This window comes from Thalassophryne amazonica, chromosome 2, assembly GCF_902500255.1.
Source record: "Thalassophryne amazonica chromosome 2, fThaAma1.1, whole genome shotgun sequence".
NCBI classification, from domain to species: Eukaryota; Metazoa; Chordata; class Actinopteri; order Batrachoidiformes; family Batrachoididae; genus Thalassophryne; species Thalassophryne amazonica.
In genome coordinates, this window is record NC_047104.1 from 11,504,480 (window position 1) to 11,530,953 (window position 26,474).

Consider the following 26,474-nt stretch of genomic DNA (forward strand, 5'->3'; position numbering starts at 1 on the left):
GGACAATTGGTTCAGGAGTTACAGCTATTTGAAATTTGGCGGCCAAACTATCTTCTGCAAAATTTACAAAAACAATACCCCTGACTTGAAATTTTAGATTTGAACTTAGGGGGTTAAAACCAACATATACTCAACAAAAATATAAACGCAACACTTTTGGTTTTGCTCCCATTTTGTATGAGATGAACTCAAAGATCTAAAACTTTTTCTACATACACAATATCACCATTTCCCTCAAATACTGTTCACAAACCAGTCTTTTATTGTGGGCAGTCTAAGGCACACCTGTGCACTAATCATGGTGTCTAATCAGCATCTTGATATGGCACACCTGTGAGGTGGGATGGATTATCTCAGCAAAGGAGAAGTGCTCACTATCACAGATTTAGACTGGTTTGTGAACAGTATTTGAGGGAAATGGTGATATTGTGTATGTAGAAAAAGTTTTAGATCTTTGAGTTCATCTCATACAAAATGGGAGCAAAACCAAAAGTGTTGCGTTTATATTTTTGTTGAGTATATATTCTGAATTTCATGAAAGATGAGGTTTGATGAGGAGAGATGAGGTCTCCATTACTTTGGAGATCAACCATTCAGAAGTCAAAACTATTCCATTTATAAATTCTATTTGGTCAACCAATAATTTACATCACAAACTACAAATTTTGACAGTTGTATTAACTGCTGTACAAACTGAAATTCACCTTTGTTACCATTGTGATGTTTTTACCCCATAACTCCATGAGTCCAAACTATATGTTTTTGGACTCCCTACCTCTAAATATGACTACAGCATTTTTAAATTTTGACACCAGTGTAATCCTTCATTGAAACCGAACGTGGCTACAGCTACTATCCTGGCTATCGTACTCCACCCCGAAGTCCCCTTATATAGGTGACCAAGATACCGTATTAAACATTTTGCCACCCACATGGTATTGACAGGCCTACATGGCCCATGGACTACATCCCAAACACACCCTACCACACCCTGCCCACCCTACCCACATTATTTCTACAAGCTGATGAATGTTCCACCATGAATTGCTCAAGTCATGACCTACAATTAGTACAACCTACAACCTGCTGCAAATGCTGTGTACTCATACATATTGGCTTGTATTTTAGTCTCCTCCACCCTGGCATCCACCAGCAGTCTCAAGAGTGCTTTTTTTTCAAATTGTGTTGTTATCGTCCATTCTCCATCAGTGCTATCAGCATCACTAAAACAAGAAAGGAACTGAAGGGCTTTCTTACTTAAAGGTCTTATTAATTAACATGTCATCACAGTGCAACAACAACTCACCAATATTTGAAATGAGCATTTTAAAAATCTATGCAGTGGTGATGAAACGAGCAGATTCCATATTTGTTCTTTGCTCAAGAGTTTACATAATTTCTTTAGAACTCAGTTTAATTTTAAAGATGTCAGTGTTGCTGAAAATACAAATATGTATTATTATGCCCTGCATGTATGTGTGGCAAATGTGTGCTATTTTTAAAAAGGGATGCTGTGGAAGTGCGGAATTGGGGACAAGGCAGCCTTGCACCGGGCCATGACACAGACTTATGTTAAACCTAATTAGATCATGATAATAGCTTTAGGGCCCCAGTGATCAATGCTAGAGGTCTGTGGAGATGAACTTTCCTTAGGTTTCTCACTGTGTGCTGGATCTACTCCTTTTTTTTCTGCACTGTATGTAAATTCATGCATATACACACACAGGACAAGGTCAGAGCATCCTGGTATACATATTGATATTGGTGACAATTTCTTATCAGCCACATTTTGAGACATGAACACTTCCAATATAATTTTGCATGTTTATATCTAATACGTACAGTTTGCCTACATGTTACGAAATATCCATTTTCTTAACCCACTTGTTCCAGTTAAGGGTCACGGGGAGTTGGAGCCTATTCCAGCTGTTATTCAGTGAGAGGTGTGGTCCACCCTGGACACGCCGTCAGTCTATTGCAGAGCCAAAATATATACACGCATGTTACATTACTATCAAAATTTTCTCCCATATACACTACCAGGCAAAAGTTTGAACACGCTTTCCCATCCAACTAAATGGAAAAAGTATAACATTTTACTGAATTTCTAAGCAAATTTCCTACCTTCAAGGCATCAACTCTTAAACTGCCTACCTTTGACAGAAAGCCAGACTTGCAGAATTTTTATTCTACAGTATCAACAAGTCAAATTTTAACAATCAAGGAAGTGAAACCAACAGCAATCTAGAAGGTTGGTCAAATGAGGTCAGATCCGGGACCATGTGCTGGTGCCATGCATTGCAGCATCTGCCACACTATGGAACCACCTTGGCAACCACCCAGGTAGACAACGAGTCCATTAGCACCTCTCCAAAGTTACCACCTATGAACCATAACTAGGGTAAACATGTGTGTCCTTGGCCTTCATGACCTTAATGGGATTATTAACACTAAAGATTTGTGTGTTTGATACAAGTACTCCCGATAGGAGTCTCCCTATGTAACCAATCATTTGAGACAGTTCTCATTCCAGTGATACCTAAGGATCCTCCAAAGAGACCTAGTACAACAGACATCAACTTGTCCCACAGGTCTAGTTAGTAACCAAATCTCACAACTATACTGTAAGACAGGAAGCACCAGGACCCTAAAGAGTTGGTGTCTTCTGATATTTTAAAAAATGGTGAGTGGTACTAAAACAAATATAAACTGTCCTTTCTGTGTTGGTTGGTTGATGTAAAATATCCATTGTGGAGGTTCACCAAGAAACTTTTGCATCACTCGAGTTCTCCACACCAGTCCCACAATGCAATTCACCCACAGCAACTCCACATCACAAAATCACCTGCTGCTTTCCAACAATAGATCTGTGATGTAGTCTAGCCTAATACAGCTGAAAGACTCCGCGGATCACTCTCATTGAAGAGAAAGAGGATTCTTATTCTTCCATTACTATGTAATGTGATTTATGTAATGTGATTATTCTGCACGTCCATGTCTGCTGACATGTTAGCTCTGCAGCTAGCTTGTGATTAGTGTTAATACAGGATGCTTTGGGAATCTCTGGTCATATCAATTGCTACTGTGGTTGTATCAGTTGTTGTCTCTCAAAGCTTCCTCCTTCTTCCGACTTGCTTCCCATCAAAATATAACACCAGTTTTCAGAATCTAACTCACTTAAAATGTTCACAGCATATTCAAGCGATAAGATGTAAAAATAGATGTTGGCTGGCCGACTAACAGTAGCTGATGTTAGCTTGTACTTATAGCATGCGTTTTGTATGCTGTAATTACTTTTGGACAAGCTCTGCTTTGGTACTAAGCTTGGCCTTTTGACAACCCACCTATTTAATTTCACTACTGTCAGCTGTTCAGGCTGGCACACACATGGCGCAGCTCTGTTTATTTTTATCTGGTAAAGAAAGACAAGAAACACCATTTTCACACAAATGAAACACACCTGTGAGTGAAATTAGAGGATGTGTTTGTGCATGAAGTTCTGACATAAAGTGTTTTGTAACACTCAAGTTTCTAAAGTAAGATGACACGAATGTCTGAAGTCTTTATGTAATTTCACTGGAGTAATTTAAAATATTGAATTTCTCAAATTTGCCTAACTTGCAAAAAAGTTGAACTTTTGCTAACTTTGTCCAACGGGGCAAATTACTGACGAGTACACACAGATCCAACAAGTGGCTCGATGACCCCCACACCCCTAACCAGCCCTCTTCCCTCCTGACGGTGGACTGGACGCCTGCATGGACTCTCATCAATTGTTGTTGTGTTGTGTTCTGTATTGTAAACTTTTTTTGGTAGAATGACCTAAGCAGTGGGTCACCCCTTTGAGTCTGGTCTGCTTGAGGTTTCTTCCTCAATATCATCAGAGGGAGTTTTTCCTTACCACTGTCACCTGTGTGTTTGCTCTAGGGGCTGGTAAGGTTAGACCTTACTTCTGTGAAGCGCCTTGAGGTAGCTTTGTTGTGATTTGGTGCTATATAAACTAAATAAATGGAAATAAATTGAATTACACACAGCATGTCTGTAATATTTTCTTGAGTTATCACCATGTTTCCTCCTGTGGAATCCATTTCAGACCCTCTTCTATATTCAGATTATTTTTGTGGTCAGATCTAATGATCGATTCCAGACTTCAGTGTTCTTATTCTGAAAGTGACCAAATGTATTTTGTAACGTTGTTGAAGCTGAGCAACATACCAGAAATCAAAAATACTTGACTGATCCTGAGGAGAACTTGGATTGGTTGCAGACACTCCAACCAAGACTTGAAACTACAAGCATTAAGGAATTATGAAAAAAATATAATAAACATTAGTCATGCAAAAATATACAAAAATATATATACATAGTGCACAATCAATGTGATGTTTGGGGATCTCAGTATTGAATTTGTGTTTGTTTTTAACCAAAGATGGAATGTTTAAAGTCATTCAACATCAGAGTACAAACCACTGACGGAGCTATTTTCCACTCTGCACACATAACACAACATCCATGTTACTTATAGTTCCCAGCCAATAAAGCTCTTAAAATACCAAATATTGATGGCCTCATCTGCAAACCCATGGCCATGTTGGCTGCCGTACAGGTGAATATGATCATGAGGAAGCAGGAAGTAGCCCATGAAAAACCTGGACCAAAATCCAGCACAGTGTATTTGTGGTATCATTAAGACGCAACACATTGGTAAGAGGGTTCACAATGCATGCGCACCCTGCTTGCAAAGGACAATATGTCGACATTCACAACTTGCATTATCACCTACATCCATGTATAGTATTACAGAGTATTGTGGCCACTGTACTGGAAAAGAATGAGAGTTTAGAAGTAGAGCTTACTACTACTAGAGCTTACAAGGAAAAAAATACCTACAGTTTGCAAGAAAAAAAATGGATCTTCTATTAGTTCCAGTGACAGTGTTTTCATGCAAATATTAGCCAATTAGCATCACATTATGTGATGTTAGTGACTACTCAAGACACATGAGTGATTAACACCATCATAATTCACTGTTTTAAGGCGTTCCCCTTGCTCAGGTCCTCAGCCACAAGTATGTATTTTTAAGCACATTATCAAATCTGTTTATTCAAAGTGGAGGCACTCAGTTCATGCTGACATTAGGTGTGATGTCAGTGGCTTGACATCTCACCTAATGCCCAGCTAGCACCAAGCCAATTAAAAATATGTTATATAAAAACTGTCGATTTTGGATTAAATGTATATCATTTAGAAGGACCTTGAAAGATGTTTCTTAGTATTTCCCAATAATTCCTCTGAGGAAAGACACAATTCAGTAGATTGTAATCAAATTTACTGGCTGTGATCATAATAAAGTATGATATTTTATTTATCATGTTATATTTCATAAATACTAGGATTTTTAAAAGCCTGCTAAAATGCTTATCTGTTTATATTCGGGATATTTTATATACTAAATTAATATAATTTTTTTAAAAATCGCTAGAATATATATTTTAAGTTATTTTATTTGGGAGAATTTTGGCTATATTAGAGTAGATTTATCCAAGGAGACTGTGGTGTTCTATCAATGTTTCCCTCTTTCTTTCTGAAGAGAGAAGACATGTTAGAAAACCTTCCACCATCAATCAATTTTTTTATATAGCGCCAAATCACAACAAACAGTTGCCCCAAGGCGCTTTATATTGTAAGGCAAGGCCATACAATAATTATGTAAAACCCCAACGGTCAAAACGACCCCCTGTGAGCAAGCACTTGGCTACAGTGGGAAGGAAAAACTCCCTTTTAACAGGAAGAAACCTCCAGCAGAACCAGGCTCAGGGAGGGGCAGTCTTCTGCTGGGACTGGTTGGGGCTGAGGGAGAGAACCAGGAAAAAGACATGCTGTGGAGGGGAGCAGAGATCGATCACTAATGATTAAATGCAGAGTGGTGCATACAGAGCAAAAAGAGAAAGAAACAGTGCATCAGGTGGTGTTCCAAATCAACACTAAGATTTTCTTGATACCGATGTATAAAAGTGTGGAAACTAAATTGAATTATAAATTTGTTACAGACTGTTTAATGTGTAGTGCCTAGAATGTGTCCATATGGAACAATTGTACTTAAAGTTGACACCCAACCCTGAATAACCTCTAATATTTACAAAAACACCAGAAATGTGTCTGTCGGCATAACAATCTGTCCAGACAAAGATGTACCGAATGCCATAAACAGCCTCTGAAACCTTATAAGAATGAAAGGTTTAACATAATTTAAGGTACAAACTGCCTGACTGAAGAAGGCATTCTTCTGCTTGATGTCGAATGGCGAGACGTTAAGCTTTCCATGGTGACATCTATCTCTCGCCACCACCTTGAGGGCATCTTTTAAGCAGAGGAATTTAGCCATTATGTGGCATTAACCTCATTAGAAAACACTCTTTAGCTGCTCCAAGATAAAATTGATTTACAGCTGCCATTTCCACCACTGCTCTCGATCAATGGTTAAACTATCCCTTTTATGGCCCTGTGCACACTCTCTGCTCTTTTCTCCAGTTTTCTTTAACTGCTCTTTAATTTCATTCCCTCTCCACTCTTGTCCTTGTGCCAGACTGTAGTCACACAGTCAAACAGGATGAAAAAATGACATTTCTTCTTCATCCCTGATGAAGATGAAATGATGAAAAAAAAATACACTGACTGCATGTTTATATATTTTTTTCTCCAGATTCAGCAAAAAGTGACAGATTTGATGGCAGATTCTTTGAACCAGGTAATCACAAAGTTGCGTTGAGACTTTTCTCGATGTTTGACTTTAACTATGGTCAGCTGCATTGTCAAAAGGTGGTTTTAACTGGGGTTAAGTAATGTTTTTATTTTCCTTCCTGCCCCCCGTTACATAGAATTTTACAACCCCTGGCAAAAATTATGGAATCACCGGCCTCGGAGGATGTTCATTCAGTTGTTTAATTTTGTAGAAAAAAAGCAGATCACAGACATGACACAAAACTAAAGTCATTTCAAATGGCAACTTTCTGGCTTTAAGAAACACTATAAGAAATCAAGAAAAAAAGATTGTGGCAGTCAGTAACGGTTACTTTTTTAGACCAAGCAGAGGAAAAAATATGGAATCACTCAATTCTGAGGAAAAAATTATGGAATCACCCGGTAAATTTTCATCCCCAAAACTAACACCTGCATCATATCAGATCTGCTCGTTAGTCTGCATCTAAAAAGGAGTGAACACACCTTGGAGAGCTGTTGCACCAAGTGGACTGACATGAATCATGGCTCCAACACGAGAGATGTCAATTGAAACAAAGGAGAGGATTATCAAACTCTTGAACGAGAGTAAATCATCACGCAATGTTGCAAAAGATGTTGGTTGTTCACAGTCAGCTCTGTCTAAACTCTGGACCAAATACAAACAACATGGGAAGGTTGTTAAAGGCAAACATACTGGTAGACCAAGGAAGACATCAAAGCGTCAAGACAGAAAACTTAAAGCAATATGTCTCAAAAATCAAAAAATGTACAACAAAACAAATGAGGAACGAATGGGAGGAAACTGGAGTCAACGTCTGTGACCGAACTGTAAGAAACCGCCTAAAGGAAATGGAATTTACATACAGAAAAGCTAAACGAAAGCCATCATTAACACCTAAACAGAAAAAAAAACAAGGTTACAATGGGCTAAGGAAAAGCAATTGTGGACTGTGGATGACTGGATGAAAGTCATATTCAGTGATGAATCTCGAATCTGCATTGGGCAAGGTGATGATGCTGGAACTTTTGTTTGGTGCCTTTCCAATGAGATTTATAAAGATGACTGCCTGAAGAGAACATGTAAATTTCCACAGTCATTGATGATATGGGGCTGCATGTCAGGTAAAGGCACTGGGGAGATGGCTGTCATTACATCATCAATAAATGCACAAGTTTATGTTGATATTTTGGACAATTGAAAGGATGTTTGGGGATGATGAAATCATTTTTCAAGATGATAATGCATCTTGCCATAGAGCAAAAACTGCAAAAACATTCCTTGCAAAAAGACACATAGGGTCAATGTCATGGCATAGGGTCAATGTCAATGAGCAGATCTGATTTGATGCAGGTGTTAATTTGGGGGATGAAAATTTACAGGGTGATTCCATAATTTTTTCCTCAGAATTGAGTGATTCCATATTTTTTTCCTCTGCTTGGTCTAAAAAAGTAACTGTTACTGACTGCCACAATCTTTTTTTCTTGATTTCTTATAGTGTTTCTTAAAGCCAGAAAGTTGCCATTTGAAATGACTTTAGTTTTGTGTCATGTCTGTGATCTGCTTTTTTTCTACAAAATTAAACAACTGAATGAACATCCTCTGAGGCCGGTGATTCCATAATTTTTGCCAGGGGTTGTAGAATCACAAAAGGCTAACCAGCTGTAGATGTATAACTGGATTTCAAGAGAGAATTTTTGTGGGAATTTTACACCATGACTAAAATCTGAAAGCGCCAAAGTTTTTTTGGGCAGGTTCTGTTCTTGCTGCTGAGTATGCCACATTAGTTCTGATCATAAACATTCTCAAAATGTGTGGTTCTACCTATAGCCTCAATTTATTGAGTTATTGAGTAAAGGCCAATTTCATTTTGCACACAGGTCAAAAATTAAAGTTGCTATACAAATTTTGGTAAGATAAGATACCATTAAGATGATGATATCTTCAGATGATAAGATGGAAAAATAAATAAATAAATAAATAAAGAGTTTGAGCCATGTATTATATAACAAACTACATCATAGATTCAATGGAAATTGACCTTATTTGACTTTTAATTTGGTAACTCATCATTCACAACAGTTAAATTTATTCCTTTTTAAAATTCCTTTTGAATGAATGAAAAAATTTTAATAATTTCTTATTATTTAAAGATTCCAAAAGACGTGTAGTTCAGGCCATCCTCTACAACCTAAAGTGGATGAGCTACCCACTTTAGGTTGTACTAGATGGCCTGAACTACACCTCTTTTGGAATCCTTATGATTAGACATATAATGTGGTGTGTTTTTTACATTTTGGTCCCTGTGAAATCTTTAACGTACTCCTATCGTGCTTGACCTACCACTCCGGTAATTTGTTGTGTAGGCTCTGGTTTTACTGGGACTAGATGCGCTGCAGTTCCAGGAATGATTAAAGACACTGAACTTGATGGGCTGTCTCCACTTAAGATATGTTGAAATGTTACTGATATTTCAGTTCATTGTCATAAACCTTGTAGAATTAATGTCTGTGTGTGTTTAAATATAATGCTGCCGTAGGATGAGTTAAGAAGTGATTTCAACCATCTTCACCTGAAACAAAAACCAAAAATGTAAGTAGACCATTGGAATCAGCACATCAATACTGTGGCCTTTTAAAATTGCTGTATGATTGTGGTTAAATGATCAAACTTGCATTAACATATTTATTGTACCTTTTGATTTTTTTTCATTTTATTGTTTTATATTCTGTATTATATAGACTTAGAATAATTAATGTCATTATTTCAGCCATTTCTATACAGTAGGTGGCAGTACGCACCTCTAAAGCTGGTTTGCAATCAGCAGATAAACGAAGAAATACTTTTATTTTAACTATTAAATGATAATTGTTCAATGCATTTTCAGACTGTTATTGAAATCGTGTTAATGGCAATAGGACAGATCTCAGCCTCACTACATCTAAATGCTGGGTCTGTTAGTGAAGCTCAGGGCTAGCTGCCAGGGATCAACTTATTAATCTCTCTGCTTCTCTGTTGATTTTTGGCTGGTGAACTAAAAGCTTAGGTGCTGTTATCTCCAGCCAACTAATTCTGCAATTTTTGTCTCTGTTGGAGTTGCTGGTGCTGCTTTTAGAGGACCAGAATAACCTGGCATTGCCGTTTGACGTCAGCTATGAGGTGTATTCAAGACCTGAAACTAGAGACTCTTTACCAAGATGGACCATTTGTATTTCAATAACTGTTTTGTTTTGTTTTGTTTTTTCTCATCTTTTGTAAAATCCTTGTAACTGTTAGAATGGCCAAAGCAGTGGGTCACCCCTTTGAGTTTGGTCTACTTAAGGTTTCTTCTTCAACAACACCACAGGGAGTTTTTCCTTATCACTGTTGCCTGTGTGCTTGTTCAGAGGTGTTGGTAAGGTTACACATTACTCATGTGAAGCACTTTGAGGCAGCATTGTTGTGATTTGGTGCTACATATTGAATTGAATTGGCTGATGATGTGACCAAGGTGAGCTCCTTAAACCATTAATTCATGGTGGATTTAGACATGAAATTGCTGACCATACTGAGCTCTTGCAAGACCAAAACAATCATAGAAGCACACATGAAGCCTTGAGGAAGAACTTGAGAAAGAAATCTGATCACACTTGACAGTGGCTCAAAATGTCAACTCCAACATAAGTCCGAATGCCAAGATAATAATCTATTCCTTGGCAGAGTTTCAAACTGATAGGACCTCTTTCAGAGGAGAAGTTAATGGACAAACAAGGCTGCAACAAACAAACACAAACTGTAGATAGGATGACATCAGACATTTTTCTGTGTAGAAAAATGATCAGTTTTACTCAGTGACGCAGAGAAATTTTAAAATGGGTTCACCTCTGCATTGGGTATTGTTTAGTTCTGTTATTGTGGGGATCCTTTGTGGGAACAGGAAATGTTGGAGTGGTGAACACTGGGTTCAAAGCATGATCTCAAAAAGCCGTTTTGGGATTTCTTTTTAGCAGCTCTAATGGCCCAGTCACACGGCACTTAATGGAGGGCAACGAAGCCTAACGAAACAAGAAATCGGGACTTTTGTTGACTTTCGTTGGCATCGTTTAACCTTTGCTCTGCTTCGTTCCTGCAACGGTTGCTTCATCAGGATTTTAAAATGTCAAAAAATTTGACGCAATGAAAACCTCAATTTGTCCGTATTTTGTTTTGCTGTCGTTCTTGACGTTTCTTATCGTTAACATCTTAAAACTAGTCTTTCGTTTGACTTCGTTCAACCAGCAGAATTTTTTCACAGAGTACAAAAGACGGTTTTTGGGCACTTTTGTGGAGGAGCTGCAGCTCCGTCGCTGCGCCAAGTCCTGGAACGCAGAGATGCAGACACACACTGCTCCAGCAGTGGCTCCAGGCGCATTTCATTTAAAGCGTCAAGATCAATGGTAGCTTCGGTTTTGTTTCGTTCCTCTTTCATCCCTTTTACGCTCTTGATTCACAGGCTATTCGGTGATAAAGCTCCTTCATCCACCTTTTCTCAATGAATCGTGATTTTTTTTTTTTTTTTACTTTTTTCCCTTCATTCAGGAATCGTCATAGCAGCCGATCTGCTCTGTGTCAGCCTGATCCCGTCAGATCTCAGAAGCTAAGCAAAGGTGGCTCTGGTTAGTACTTGGACAGAAGACCTCTTTGGAACACCAGCGGCTGTGTGTATTTCTCCAGGTAAAACTGGAGTTGCGTCAGGAAGGGCATCCGGTGTAAAACCTGTGCCAATTACCAATGTGGATCTGGCTGTGTCTGCTATGGCGACCCTGAACAAAACCAGGAGCAGCCGAATGATCAACAGTCAGGAATCGTCGTATGCCATGTGAATGGGCCATAAAGCTAAACTTTGAAGAGTGTTTCAAGTAGAGCAGGTAGCTCAGTGGATAAGGAGCTGCACTTCCAATAGGTGGACCTGAGTTTGAATCCCATTCATGCTGCCTTTCTGTGTCCTTGGAAAAAACAAATTGCGTTGTCTAAGTCCACCCAACTGTAAGAAAAAAATGGTACCAGCCTTGACTCAAGAAGTAAATGTGAGGCATTATTGTAAAGCTGGATGAACTGAGAAAATGTAGATTAAATGTCTTGCCCAAAAACACAATCCGGTAGCATGAGTGAGATTCAAACCCAGGTCTCCATATTAGCAGGACAGCTCCTTTTCCCCTCAGTACCTGCTATAAGTAAGTGCACGGCCACCATGAAATATTGGGAACTTTGAAGCTGCGTAATTTTTTTTTCCTTGTTTCAATCAGAAGGTGAGAGTGTGTGTGTGTGTGTGTGTGTGTGTGTGTGTGTGTGTGTGTGTGTGTGTGTGTGTGTGTGTGTGTGTGTGTGTGTGTGTGTGTGTGTGTGTGTGTGTGTGTGTGTGTGTGTGTGTGTGTGTGTATGTGCTTGCGCATGGGCATGCATGCATGTGTAAGAAGAAACTCCACAATCCGTGTGTGGCCGAGTGTCAGCGTCCGCCCGCCCTGCTCTGACGGCTCAGGTTTATCTGGACGTTTAAGCAAAACACGCAACGCTGTATTTCTTTGACAAATCAATACAACCACCATTTTGACACCCCTCCCTCTCCTTCCCCTCCCACCCCCCTCACTCCTTTCTCATCTCCTTCTGTCTGAGAGAATTGATCCGCACGGATGGAGTGATATCAACCTGCGGATAGAGTGATAGACCTGCCTCCCTCCTTCCCATCCTCTTTTCACCACACTTTTGACACATAAATAAAATATGTGGCCTTTTTGTTTCGATTCCCTGCATTAGTTGTGTGTGCGGGGTGGGGAGGGGTGGGGGGGCACGCACAGAGCTCGCATGGGGCTGCCGGTAGAGACAAGAGGGAGCTGGGAATCGGCTGGTTGCCATCACTCACTGTTCAGAGGCGCCCTACAAAATCCCCTGAACTTTGTGACACACACATTTGTTAGAGTGATCCAGTCACATTCTAAAGAATGGCATTAGAAAATAATGTGAACACTAAATTATTCAGGTTTTTTTTTTTTTTCACAGAATGCCCTCCCTTACAACCACACACAGCTGCACAGGCCCATATATAACATCCTGCTCACTTCTGAATTACAGCCGATCCATTCCGAGGCCAAATTTAGCAAAGACTTGGAGAAGGTGCTGCAAAACCTCTGCGGCGTTAAAGTAACAGTTAATAATATCAATTAAAATAGACCAACTGGCCACATGCATCAGCCCTACTATCAGCAGACAAATGCAATATGTTCCCCCACACCTCGGCTCGATATTCCCCACGTGATGGCAAAGGTATTTCCACGGCTGGACTCGAAATAGCTGTTAGGTGAGCCAACCTCACCTCCTCGGAGCGCTCCGGTCCCTCACGACTGGGTCAGGGTTTCCACTTCACACACATCTCGAGAGGCTTTAAAAGGCTCTTACCTCAGTCTCCTGAAACTTTCCAGGGCTTCAGCTGCACATTTCCACCCCTCTCCCAGCCTAACATTCTACTTGATGCCCACAAAGTGAAGCCACATTCACCCATTTAATAACCTGCAACCAAGTCAACACCGAGTCTGCAGGCTGGACAGAGGAAAGACAAAAGAGCTGAGACAGAGCCAGCTCGGGCTTAAAGATAGACACAGCAACCACAACAGATAAATGACGGGATTAAATGGGAATTATCGCTTCATATGCTCATGCAGACCTTCTGCATGCTCACAATGAATGGACGTGACAGCCAACTGCCGTACACGTGTCCGTTATCATCAGCACATGCACATATGATATCACAGGGAATTTAAGGCAACCCTCCTCCAACAGTCATCCTTCCAACCCTCATTCATTCATGCAAGACCGTGTCAGAACCTGAACAGGTGTTTCCCTCTTCTGCACATTCATCCTGCAGGTTTGGATTTTTTTCCCCCTCTGTCTGTATTAATGCTCTGCACCTTCCTTTTCACTGCAAGGTGAGTGTGTATGCACACACACACACTTCCATTTGCATGTCGTGCCCCTTCCGCTTTCCCTTCCTGCCTTCCTCCCTCTCCTCTGAAAGCCCTGAGTCACCTCAGATGGCAGGTGGGGGTAGCTTCTCAGACAGCGTGACGGTGTGCTTAGCCCCGTTAAGCCAGCCTCAGCTTCGGTTCCGCTTCTGGTCTACACTGATGGCGGAGTCCTGGGAGAGAGAGAGAGGGAGAGAAGATAAAGAAAGTGCTGAGTTCAACATTTTCATCCCTCCCTCTCTGGCAAACCCTTGTCTAGAAGGGGTTTTCCCTCCTGGAAAGAGAAGGGGACTGTGATTTGATGGCTGATCCTAATGACTGTGCAGTTAGATGCTCATATATTCAACAAAGATCTTCTGATATCGCAAATTTGAAATTATTATTAAGTGATGGCCCTTGTCTGTGTGAGTGAAAGTGTAAAATGCAAAAATGTGGTTTGCAAATTACCTTCAATGTTGTATTTTGGATGGATGGATAGCTTTATTATCATTGTCATTACAACAACGAGATTGCCACACTCACATTCCACAGACAAACAGCAATTAATCCACAATTATTACTTGTTTACTGTAATAATAGCACACATCAGAATTAAGACAACACATATACATTTGACATTGTTTATGTGCACTAAACTTGAAACAGTCCGTTTTCCAAATTGAGGCGATGTGAGTGTGTAGCCACTGCAACTGGAGTCATGCCGCCTGCCAGCTTGGGAAGAACAGGGGCCTCCCGCAGGGGGGGGGCAGGAAGGGAAGTGAAAGGGAAAAAGCTGGAGCATGCTTCAGTCCATGTGTAAGTCTGTCAGTTTATTGTCTTTGTGGGTTGAGATAAGAATGGAGCCAAATAATCTCACCAAGGCCTGAATAAATTCTTCTGGAGGTAAACAGTGGGCAATTTGTCCTTGAGGCTAGATAAGCCTGGAGTGTTGTAGCTGAGCAGTGAAAAACACTTTTAACAGTTCCACTTGAACAACCAAATCCCAATTATGAATTAAGAATATTCCCAATTAGAAATTAAGAATATTCACCGGCCTCCAAAACCTTTTAAAGGCATACTCCCATTTTATTTTATTTTTTTGTGACCATTAAAGTCACGCAAAGTCAGGCAGGGGCAGTGGCCAAGTGGTTTGTGTGCTTGGTTTCAGTGGGGGAGGTTCCCGATTAAAGCCCTACCCTCTGCCACATTTCTCCATGGAATGTGGAGTTGCATCAGGAAGGGCATCCAGCGGTCAGGTGATGAAGGCAACACATATTGTGTCAAATCAATATGCAGATCCGCCTTGGATCAGCTGTGGTGACCCCGAGTGAAAACAAGGGAGCAGCTGAAGGGACTTCTTTCATGAGAAGGATTTTCTTCTGCAGCACGATAATCTTGTTCCTTAGTATTCAGAGAAATATTTCACATTCTTATATCTCAAATGTGATAAAAAAAATCACCTGTACTTTGACCCATGTGGGTTGAAATACAGCAGTATGACACACTTTCTCTGGTGATGTCATAAACAGAGATCTTCTTGGGAAGAACGCTTGATAAAATATGGGCAAATTTGGTGGTATTTGTGCTGGAGACCCTCCTGTCCTGTGCACCAACAGCATTTCCTGTATATTCATTTTGTGAATTGTTCTGTAATGTATGTCTGTAGCATGGCCCAAGCAGAGGGTCACCCCTTTGAGTCTGGTCTGCTTGAGGTTTCTTCCTCAGAGGGAGTTTTTCCTTACCTCTGCTCTGGGGGTTAGTAAGGTTAGACCTTACTTGTGTGAAGCGTCTTGAGGCAACTCTGTTGTGATTTGGCGCTATATAAATGAAAATAAATTGAAAATTAAATTGAAATTCAAATTTAACTCACATATTTTGTGAGATATCTGCTAGACAAGTAAGAAAAATCTCACACTGCTCTGCCACATCAGCTGCAAATTGTAAAGTTAGTTAAAGCTGCAATGCTTTTCCTTGATTTGCCAAAACAAGTCATAGATCACAGATATAAAGGGAGTTACTGGAGCAACTGCATTGCAAAAAAAATTAATTTGGCCAATTTTTTGAAAAATCAACAGAAACATATCCTATATGGAAGGTTTTTCTTTTTTTCTTTCAACTCCATCTTTATCAGTCTAAACGTATGATGCCGCAAAGATCTGAGAGAAAACAAAGATTACCAACTGCTGCCATTTATTAGTTGTATGTCTGAGTGCTTGTCTCTTCCTATATTATGTTTGTAGTTATAAAGTCTGACAGCAGTTCAGCTATATATAGAGCTGCATGTCACCTGTATGTGTATAATCATACATGATTCTCTCGCAAGGGTTATGTGAGTGCAATCAATTTGTCATATATTGTAGTCCAATCCAAAAATGATGTGCATGTATGACAACAAAGGATTGTGTTCTTCATTTGGCCGGAGCTGTGTGTCCATCCATGAAGTTGTACAGTGTGCAACATCTATGCTCATGTCTGTCCAGATATAGTTTCTGCAAAAGATGATATCAGCAGACAGCATGAGCCTGAATGTGCAGATGAGTTAAAAAAAAAACTGAGCTGTTTGCCACAGGTTCTTCTTTTTTAAGCACTCTTGTCATTAAAGTTAAAAGACCCACGGAGGGGGAGGAGCTTCACTTTGTCCCTTAGCTGAATGACTCAAAATGCAACAAACATTTTATCAAAGGTACTAATGTGTTTTAATTGTGCTTATATCTTCAAAGATGATTTCACTGTGCACACTTTGACATAAGTCAGTCAGAATACTCACTATTTCCATCATAAGTTACAAGACAGATTTCTTGCAGTGTCAACGTTTTAGCTACAACACATTCACGATTTGAGGTTCATTGTGGAAACCTTTGGTTCTGCTCGGAAGCCGGTCTGTGGAATCAGTGTCTTCTTGTGTTTAACAGCAGGGGAAAAAATAATAATAATCTAAGGCTTCTGGAGCACAATTTCAGATCTCTACAAGTCAGATTCCTCCTTCACAGCCATCTGTCAAATATTCACAGTACTGTGAGCAACTGTACAAGCTACGATACAAAAATATGCAAAACTTTACAGAAGCCCAAAATTAACACCCATGAGTTCACATAGTTCTGATCTAAAAGCCCAAAAGAAGCCAATGATCACAAATAAAGAACTGATGGAATTGGCAGCATCAGATAGAAATGTGACATCATCTACTTTTAAGCAAGCGCTCAATCCAAGAAGATTAAGTAAGTCCTAGATACATCTTGAAGCCCACTGGTTCTGGTTATCCCCAAATTCTGAAGCACACAAGTTACTTTCCAGCCAAGGTACTCAGTTGGCAGGACTTTGCTGATGGAGATTGTATTGTATTGTATATTAGCCAAAGAGACGGACCTGAAGAGACCTGGAATGGAACCCCATCTAAATATTGTACTGACTGATTATATGGATTGGTCATACTTTCAATGGTCTGTGGGGAAGTAGGGACACTGCAGAGGTCTGGGACCTGCTCTGGGGAATTCTATGTATCTTTGGGGGATGTTTCTAAGGAACAGCTCTGTCAGCTGACTATGATGATCCCAATGGTGTTCCACTTCATAGGTCCATTAAATTTACTACTTGATTATTTGGACAAGTGGTTAACGCAACCACTGGTTTCTCTTATAATTTGATTACTTCGCTGCTTCATTTCTGTCCTTACATGTTAGATATTTTTTTGTTGTGCTTTTTTGTAGTATTTCAGTATGGCCAAAAAGCAGATGGTCACCCCTCTGAGTCTGGTCTTCTTGAGTTTCGTCCTACAATCAAAAATGGCCTGAGGGAGTTTATTCTTACTAATGTTGCCAATGTATTTGCTCAGGGGCTGGGTAAAGTTAAACAGAACCTTTGTGAAGCACCTTGGACGGACTCATGTTGTGATTTAGAGCTGCATAAATAAACTGAATTGATTGTTAAACCCTCTGCCACAGAGCCACCTGCTCTGCTTTGACACAGGTTTGCACTTTAAGGTGTAGTCACACTTTGACAAATTGAGCAAACTGATTAGTAACAGATTGAAATAATTTGTCCGGTGACAAATACCATTTATTTATTTTTTTCATTTGAAGAGAATTTAAAGCTCTGATGGATGGATATAATCAGGTTTAAACTGACAACACAAAGCTGCATTCAGCAGAACAAATGTCTTGCTTCAAGAGCTATATGTGTGCCCGGTAACACCAGATTTGAGTGGGATTTGCTGAGATCTGAACACAAATGTGGGTAGAATCCAGCTAGTTTGGGAATCCTGACGTCATGCTTCCTCACTACGTTCTTGTGCTGACAGCATCCTCTCCACTGTGCCGGTGTTCATTGCGGCTACAAAGGGGAGGACAGCAAACAATGTTCTTTTTCTGGAATGACTTCTGGACTAGAAAATCTGCCATGTGCACTCTGATGTCCGGATAAAAACATACACACCCTTGCTGTCATTTTGTCAGTCTAGCCTTGGCTAAATGAATGGCCATGCTTCATGTTGCTGCATCAGAAACTGTTCTCTCTCTGCTGGTGCTGAATCCACACCCCACGTGGGAGATTTGGACAATCAGAAGCCCTGTCTGAAGCATTGGACAACCACATGATATGAAAGCATGTGTATTGTAGAAGTAACAAGTACAGGAAAAGATGGTAAACAGACATGCAACCACTGGAAAAGCTCACCACCTGATATCCACTCAAAGTTTTGAGCACGCACAAAACTTCCCAGCAGACTTGCCGGACATCAGCTGAACGTATTTGACGAAAGAGAAAAGGACTTTTGCAGGACAAAAACTAAGATGAACAGATATAAAAATCCCATATATGTTACTCATATATTTCCTGAATCCTCATAGTGTGACACACTTTAAGAAGTGCTGCTCTGACTTCCATTATCTGAATATTGTGATTAACATTGTAGCTTATCCCACGTGTGAAACATCTCACTTCCAGGCTACTGTTCTGCAAACTTTGGTCTCCAGCAGAAGTAAATTGTTTTAAACATCTAAACTCCTGCTGCACATTAAAGCAAAAGAGAGAGAGCGAGAAAAAAGTCATGGCTACATATTTCATGCAGTAGATATCCAGGTCATTAAGCAACATTTTGACACCTTTGTTATTTACTACCCCGAGTGGTTTCCCACCTCGTTTAATCAGACTTTACTAAAAGCTGCTGACTCAGAGCAAAGCCTTTGTTCTGCTGCTCTGTTTGTGTTTATCTGCTCGGCTCCATTCCGCCTTTCTTTCTCTTTCCTTTTGCTGGCTTACTCACTATTTCCAAAATGTCTCTTTTACTTGGCGGCAGTCATGGAGGACCGCAGAAAAACTCACAAAAGAAGAAACTGAGTGGATGGAGTTGTGCAGAGTTTGTTTATGGGCACAGCTATCAAAGGAGCAGAGCTCCTCGGCTTTGTTATCGCAGCGGTCAGGTGATGAAGGCAACACGGAACTTTGATGTGGTTTACCAAAGAAACTATCAGAACCTTACATTTTCACATCCATGACATGGTGATATTTAAAACATCCAAAGTGGAGTGCAGTGCTCTGCTTTAGAAGTGGTTTACCTTCGATTTTCTCTGCTGGGAAAGATTGCTTGAGACACGAGGAGGAGGCGGATTAAAGGGAATAAAATGTGGTTCAATACAAGTTATCTTTAATGCAGCCATCCCAAATGGATGAATTCAAAAGAACGGTGTGGCAAAGGGGGGTGGGGGGAGAAAACAGCAAGGAGGGAAGGAGCGGAGAGAAAACCAGATGTGGTTTCGAATGTAAAGTGTTGACAACTGTGCACGGTGAGGTCCGACGGCGAGGTCAGGTGCCACATGCACTGACATCACATCAGCACATAAACAAATGCTACAACTGCACATGTAGATCTGCCATCCTTCTCTGGGTGGAAGCTGGATGTAAGACTGTTCCTGCCACGAGGGACAGATGATATCCATTTCACACAGTGACGGGACCCTCCATAAAAAAGAAAACCAGAATGCACACACAAAACGTGGACTGGCGCTGTTGGCCCCTCCTCATCACACGCCCACAGTGGGATAAGTCACGGCAAAATTGATGTCCGTGTTTGGTGGGACCACCTGTTCATCCTGGATATGAGCTTGAGAACCTGGCAAGGGCTTACTCTCTTAAAGCAAGGTGCACACAGCTTCACACATGCACGTGTGTGTATTTGGAACCAGTATCACTCTGCATGAAATGTGCCCCATCAGTGGCTGTCTGGCTCAGGCTGACCTACAGTGAAGGACCAGAGCCCACTGCAGGACCACCTCCTCTGCACAACACCCCGCAAATCACAGCTAACCCCATTCTGTGTGGAGCATCGATCACGCCCCCCTGCCCCCCGATCCCATTCATAAACACCAAGCATGTTTCCATGGCAAGTCTTACGCAGTCTTACAGAGTCTATTAAAGCTTGGAGCTACAGGCACTGAGGTGATGCATCTAAAAACAAAAATCCATCCATTTTCTATACATGCTCACTCCAGTTAAGGGTCACAGGTGGCTGGATGCTATCCCAGCAGTCGTAGGGCATGAGGTGGGCTACACCCTGGACAAGACGCCTATCGCATATCACATCTAGCCACATACATACAGACAAATACATTCACATGTACAGTCCATTTAAAGAAGAGGTCTCAAACTGATTCCAGAAAGGGCCAAGAGGGTGTAGGTTTTCTTTGCAACCACACACTCCACCAGGTGATTTCACTTATTAACTGATTCCATCTGCTCAAAGTGATGTGAGCAAGCACACAGGGGAGGTGATGGTCTAGTGGTTAAGGCGTTGGGCTTGAGACCAGAAGATCCTTGGTTCAAATCCCAGCCTGACTGGAAAATCACTAAGGAACCTTGGGCAAGGTCTTTAATCCCGTAGTTGCAGTGAGCGCCTTGTATGGCAGCACCCTCACATCGGAGTGAATGTGAGGCATTATTTGTAAAGCACTTTGAGCATCTGATGCAGATGGAAAAGCGCTATATGAATGCAGTCCATTTACACAGGCGACAGTGGTAAGGAAAAACTCCCTCTGATGATCTGAGGAAGAAACCTCAAGGAGACCAGACTCAAAGGGGTGACCCTTTGCTTGTGCCATGCTACTGACACACCTGACCATACGAATAAACAGGAAATTTGGGGAATGGATGCTGATGTCCAGGACAGGACGCTTGCAGAAAAAAGCCTCCACACTACATACTACAATTATGGAATTTTGTGAGACCGGCAACCATGGCCTCCAGTGGCCACCAGGACCGTGCAATTATGAACAAGGCTTTACGAGCAACTTCATAAGTCTGTCTGTCTAAAATATTTTTGCTACAGTGAATTTGCACATTAAAAGATGGTAGTATTATTAGTAGCCAAAACAGGAAGTTCACAGCTCCTCACCTGGATCTGTCAGAACACTAAACTCCACAGCTGAATATGCAATTGTTTTTACAGTTACTGATGGAAATATGGCAGACCCACTTTTTGAGCAGTTCTACTGAGATTTTCCTGCTAATCAGAAAAATTCTAAACCAAGCTGTTTTTACATATATATATATATATATATATTATACAAATAATGGATGGTAGGGAGTCCAACATAGAGAAATATTGGATGAAGAAAAGTTATATTGGACTTGGCTACGCCTCGTCCAATATAACTTTTCTGCTGTTGTTGACATGTCTGTTGCCATTTTTCCAACCAGCATCTGTCAGCAAGTTCCTGACCTCTGCTACGTCATTAGCGATGTCATCTCATGAATAACTGTATGCCGCGCTCTGATTGGCTAGCTGTTGGCAGTAAGCTCTAACGCTATTGGTCAGTGGGAACTGATCCAATATAACTTTTGGTCCTAGCCTTTTTGGATCCCTTTGGACCCAACATAACTTTCTAGCACCGAGCATGCCAAAATACAGGTAAATGATGGACAGAAAGGCTAATCTGTGATTGGCTATTGCAGTCTGAGTGGAGAACATATATATATATATATATATATATATATATATATATATATATATATATAGTGGCAGAGATGAGTGGGACTCAACACAAACCTGAAGAAAAACATTTATTTATTTATTTAATTTTGTTGTTGTTGTTCAGCGTGTCCCCTTTTATTGTTTGACTGACTACAACAGAGTTAACTTTTGCATTCTGTTCTCAACATTTATTCTTATATTCTGTCATTCTGCTACAAGGAACGCACACACACACACACACACACACACACACACATGCACATTGGCACATGCACACTCACTCACAAATGCATTCACCACCTTGAATCATGGCACCTCTCCTCATCCTCATAAACGACTGAAAATAGGGGAAGCTCCATCATCGGCCTCACTCTGCTAACAAATGATCGCCTCCTGGAACGCAACGAGATGGCGAAAAAACAGCAATCTTGTCTTTCAAAACGAAAGAGAGGCAAATATTTTAAGGGGCAATGAATTTGGTGGAACTGAATAGGATGTTGGTACATGTTTTACTAAAGGAAATATAATGGCAGACTATTATTAGATCACATTAATCACGAGTGTGCCAAAGGCAGTGACAGCCGCGCTGAAAAGGATTGAAAACGCTGGTAATGGATATAAATTACCCATTGTGTGATAAAAGGATTTTTTTTTCTTCACTAAGAAGGTAAAAAGGAATAAAACAGTGAGAGAGAGCCACTAAATGCGTGTGCACATATTTGCATGTGTATATGTGCGTGAATGCGCCAAGTGTCCTGGTGCCTGGGCAACGGCGTAATATGTAATAATACAAGGTTATCAGCACGGGATTAAAATTTTAAGGGAATCAGATAGTGACAGTGAGGCCTCGAATTAAAGGTGCCGGCGACAGAGAAGAGGGAAGGATTAAAAACAGATTAAATTGGTTTGTAGTGACGGAGATGAAAGGAAGGAGGAAGCGCGCGGGGGGAAGGAGAGTGTGTTTTGACAGAGGTCTGTCGGGCTTTTGGCACCGTGATAATGAGTCACATCTCCCATGCACTGTTATTTATCGCCGACTTGGCTCACAAACAAAAGATCAATAATTTTGAGCAAATCTAATGTTGTCCTCGCTGCTAATGTGCTCGTCCATCACATCTGCCATCTCCACCAAGGAGATGGACTGATTCCCTGTTTATTTGGAGATCAAATGCAATTATACAACATGGCTCTAATAACAGAAACCCTCCACCCCCCCCCCCCCCCCCGCCTCCCGCCCCCCTGCCATGTGAATATGTTTGGCGTGTTGCACATATAGACGTACAGACAAAGGTGTCACGCATGTGTAAATGATAATATATGTGGTGAACAGCCAATGGGTTGCCACGCCATTTTTCCACATCAATCTTCATTTCTCGCTCAGACCTTGCCTTTGAAATATGAAGTGTGTCAACGGCCCGTCCCCTCACAACACAGGAGGCACGCAAACATCCGTCAAATCTACGCCGCCCGATGTTCGGCAGTTAGCCCTGCAGCATGGAGAGATGAGCAGACAGCAGATCCTTCACTGACAACTAGCCCTGGGTGAGACACTTTCCAGCCACCTGAACTCAATCAGGCCCCGGTGGAGGCAGCATTTGGGTATTTCATTTCATCTTTGTCCCCTTATTCACTCGCAGTATGCTTGATTGATCTCTGGGTGCCACGTGCAGGAATGCCGATTGGAATGTGACGTCTCTTTCCACACGATTATCTGCAGTGTCTGATTGTTTCAGAGCTTTCGGTGCAGGAAGTGGACATGAAGGTCGACCACGAGCTGCCCTATCAGGTGTTTAATATAGCATGTTGCACATCTTTTGGGACTTTTTCCACTGCCCTTGGCACACACAATCAAGCGCACCTCAAGCCAAGCTCTGGCGCTATGGCAGTAAAGCTGGTGGCAGGTGTAAAGCACTAAGCTTCTTCCTCTTCTCCCTGGGTGAGGTGTGAGGAGCAAAACAATGACAGACAAAGGTCACCTGGCCCACAAGGTCCCACCCACCGAGGTGTTGACCTGCCGAACGCACCCCTGAGGAAAGTGGAAGGAAGGCAAAGAGAGAGACGTCTGCCAGCAAGGAAAGAGCAACAGTACATCTGCCAAAGTGAGCGGAGGCAGGGGGGGCGACTGTAACACTTTTTTGCTTCCTGGAACTGACCGTTTTTGTTCATCTCAGTGAAAGTTGATGTAAGATGTAACAATGAAAACAAAAAGCATGTGTACACTCTGCACACTGAGATGTAAGTTTACACTATGAATTATTAATACCATATTGTCTGGATAATAAGTCTTAGTTTTATTTTGATTTTGTTGTTTTTTTAGGAGGTCCTGAGACCATGACATACATGACAAAAAAAAATCACATGTTCATGATCATTAATAATAACAACAATAATAATAATAATTAGAGCACAGCGGTCATAGAGCATAAACCTCCGCCAACAATAGTATCCAATTCCACACAATTTTACCTTGGAAAAAAATTCAAGTTCAAAGTCCTGTTGGAACAGGGCTTTCATAAGCTCAATTAGATGTGATCAAATGTATGTATTTTGTTCCTGTACTTGAATCAAAGATTTTTGTGGTGTTGTCAGGTATTTTTTGTCCAACATTTGCGGTTTCTGAATTCTTTTTCAGATCATTTTCACTGAACAATGGTTATCTCTGCTATGCACAATTTGTTATTGTTTTTTGGCACTTGATTTCCAACTGATAAAAGATAAACAAACAGGAATAAAGTTGGTACCTCTATCCAATTTTGGTAGTGTACGTAAATCTTTAACAGAAAAATGAGAGTGACTTTTAATTGAGATATAATGGAAAATGTTCACCAAATGGGCTTTTCGGTATTAAATTCAATATTAAATTCAAATGTCCACAAAATCCACAGTCCGGATCAGAGCCAGATCAAACTTTGTCAGGTGATAGTGAGTGCCAGTCTGCACCCACTTTCAAATCTGAGAATGATTGGTGCACATCTGATTACGATATAACGTAAAATAGACATTAAATGGGGTTTTTAATGTCAAATTTAAATGGCCACAAAATCTGTAATCTGGATCAGATCCAAATCAAGTTTGTCAGTTGAATACATATGATGTCAAATATAAAAGAGACTTGATCTTTTTTTTAAGATTTTTTTTTTTGAGTTATAAATATTTGAAAATTCTTTCATTGTTAAAGGTGGGGATTTTTCCAATTTTCCACTATTTTTCCTGACTTTGCCCTTTGAACTACGACCTCAAAAACTGAATCAGTTCTTGCCTATAAGGAATGAAGCTTCACTAAAAAAATTCCTAACAATATATGAAAAATTCTGGGCTCCAAGCTGTTCACAAACAAACAAACAGAGGTGAAAACTTAACCTCCTCCAACTTTGTTGGCAGAAGTAATAATAATAATAATAATAATAATAATAATAATAATAAAAGCAACAATGCACAAAAATCACAAAAAAACATAAAATCTAACTGACTTGCATTTTTATGATAGTGTCTCCAATGCTGTGTCAGAAATCAGTGCTCATCTGTGTCAAATAACATCCAATATCCATCGTGTGCATTTTTGGAATCGAACAGTCCTTTTGGCACACACCACAAGCTGAGCTCTTCCTGAAAACTTTGACCTTTGCACCACATTTCCATCTAAAAAAAAAAAAGTGGCTCTTTTTGCACAGTCTGGAAATGTGCACAAAACTGATCAGGGTGGAGTTAAGTGTTTGTAACACTGGTCACATGACTCCACCTTATACATGATTGGTCACAGAGATGCTGTTCCAACTCCCCTGCTTATTTGCACAGACATCTTTAGAACATGTTTAAAAAGCGCTTTCCTTCCAAAGTGTGCAGAGCGCTGTGGCAGCGTCTCCATTTCAGTTGGCGTTTATATGTTTTAATAAAACTGTTCAACAAAATCAGCTGCTGTAAAATGATGGAAAGCAGATTCTGGCTTCAGCAGGTTGAGACTTTGGCAGGTGAAATAATAATCCATTGACATAAGGCAGAGAGCTGGGTGGCACCACATGACCCAGTGCCCGTCCCAGCTGGACCTAATTCTCCCCATCACCTCGTCTCTCACTGCTCCGTCTTCCCCGCCGCTAATACACCCAGACGCAGTGCAAGTGCGCCACACTTCTGAGATGTTGAGAGCTTTGTCCGGGCATCGCTAAAGGTCAGTGTGCTCCAGAGTGAAACAAGCAACTATGCACTGATTGTTGTTGCTATGGAATAAGGGACAATGAAAAAAGGAAACAAACCAACAAACAAGAAAGCAAATGACAGAGATAAAGTGTCTGTGACAAGCAAGTTGTGTAGAAAGAACAGAAGTGTTCAGAAATATGAAAGGACCATCACCTGAACTGAGCAAGTGACTTCTTTAATCAATCAGATGATAATATTAAAAAAATCCACCTTTTTGCATAACCACTTTTGTATTTTTTTAATATATAAATTGAGAAATGACAGTTTTCCTTCATTAATGTTTAATTCTCGATAAATTGAGGTTGTCTGCCTTTAAAGTGTTTTAAAACTGTTTTTAACTATATGACATTTAAATGGGTTAAAAGCAGGTTTTTGTTTGTTTGTTTTGTAATAATGTAGTTTGGAACTGTAATGTGGTAGCAATTTAATGGTATTTTAGCTGATTTAAAACTGATTTTAAAAGTCTCCTGTGGGGAACAAGCTGTTAAAAAATATCTTTAATGTCGGACTGTTTGGGGAAAAAAAAACAAACAAAAACAGACAAACAAAAAAATAACTTGATAATTTGTCCTTGTGTTCTGCAAAGGTTATGATGCCGCTGCACCCATTTTTGCTTCAGGTCACC

General features: G+C 40.6%; 1 protein-coding gene across 1 annotated transcript in view; it reads right to left on the reverse strand.

Annotated features, from left to right (window-relative positions):
* znf536 (zinc finger protein 536) overlaps positions 1-26,474 on the reverse strand; it is a 740,368-nt gene that overhangs the window by 587,012 nt on the left and 126,882 nt on the right. Inside the window, exon 3 of the mRNA XM_034160487.1 lies at positions 13,778-13,886. The gene's annotated coding sequence lies outside the window, so the exon portion shown is untranslated. The remainder of the gene's footprint in view (positions 1-13,777; positions 13,887-26,474) is intronic.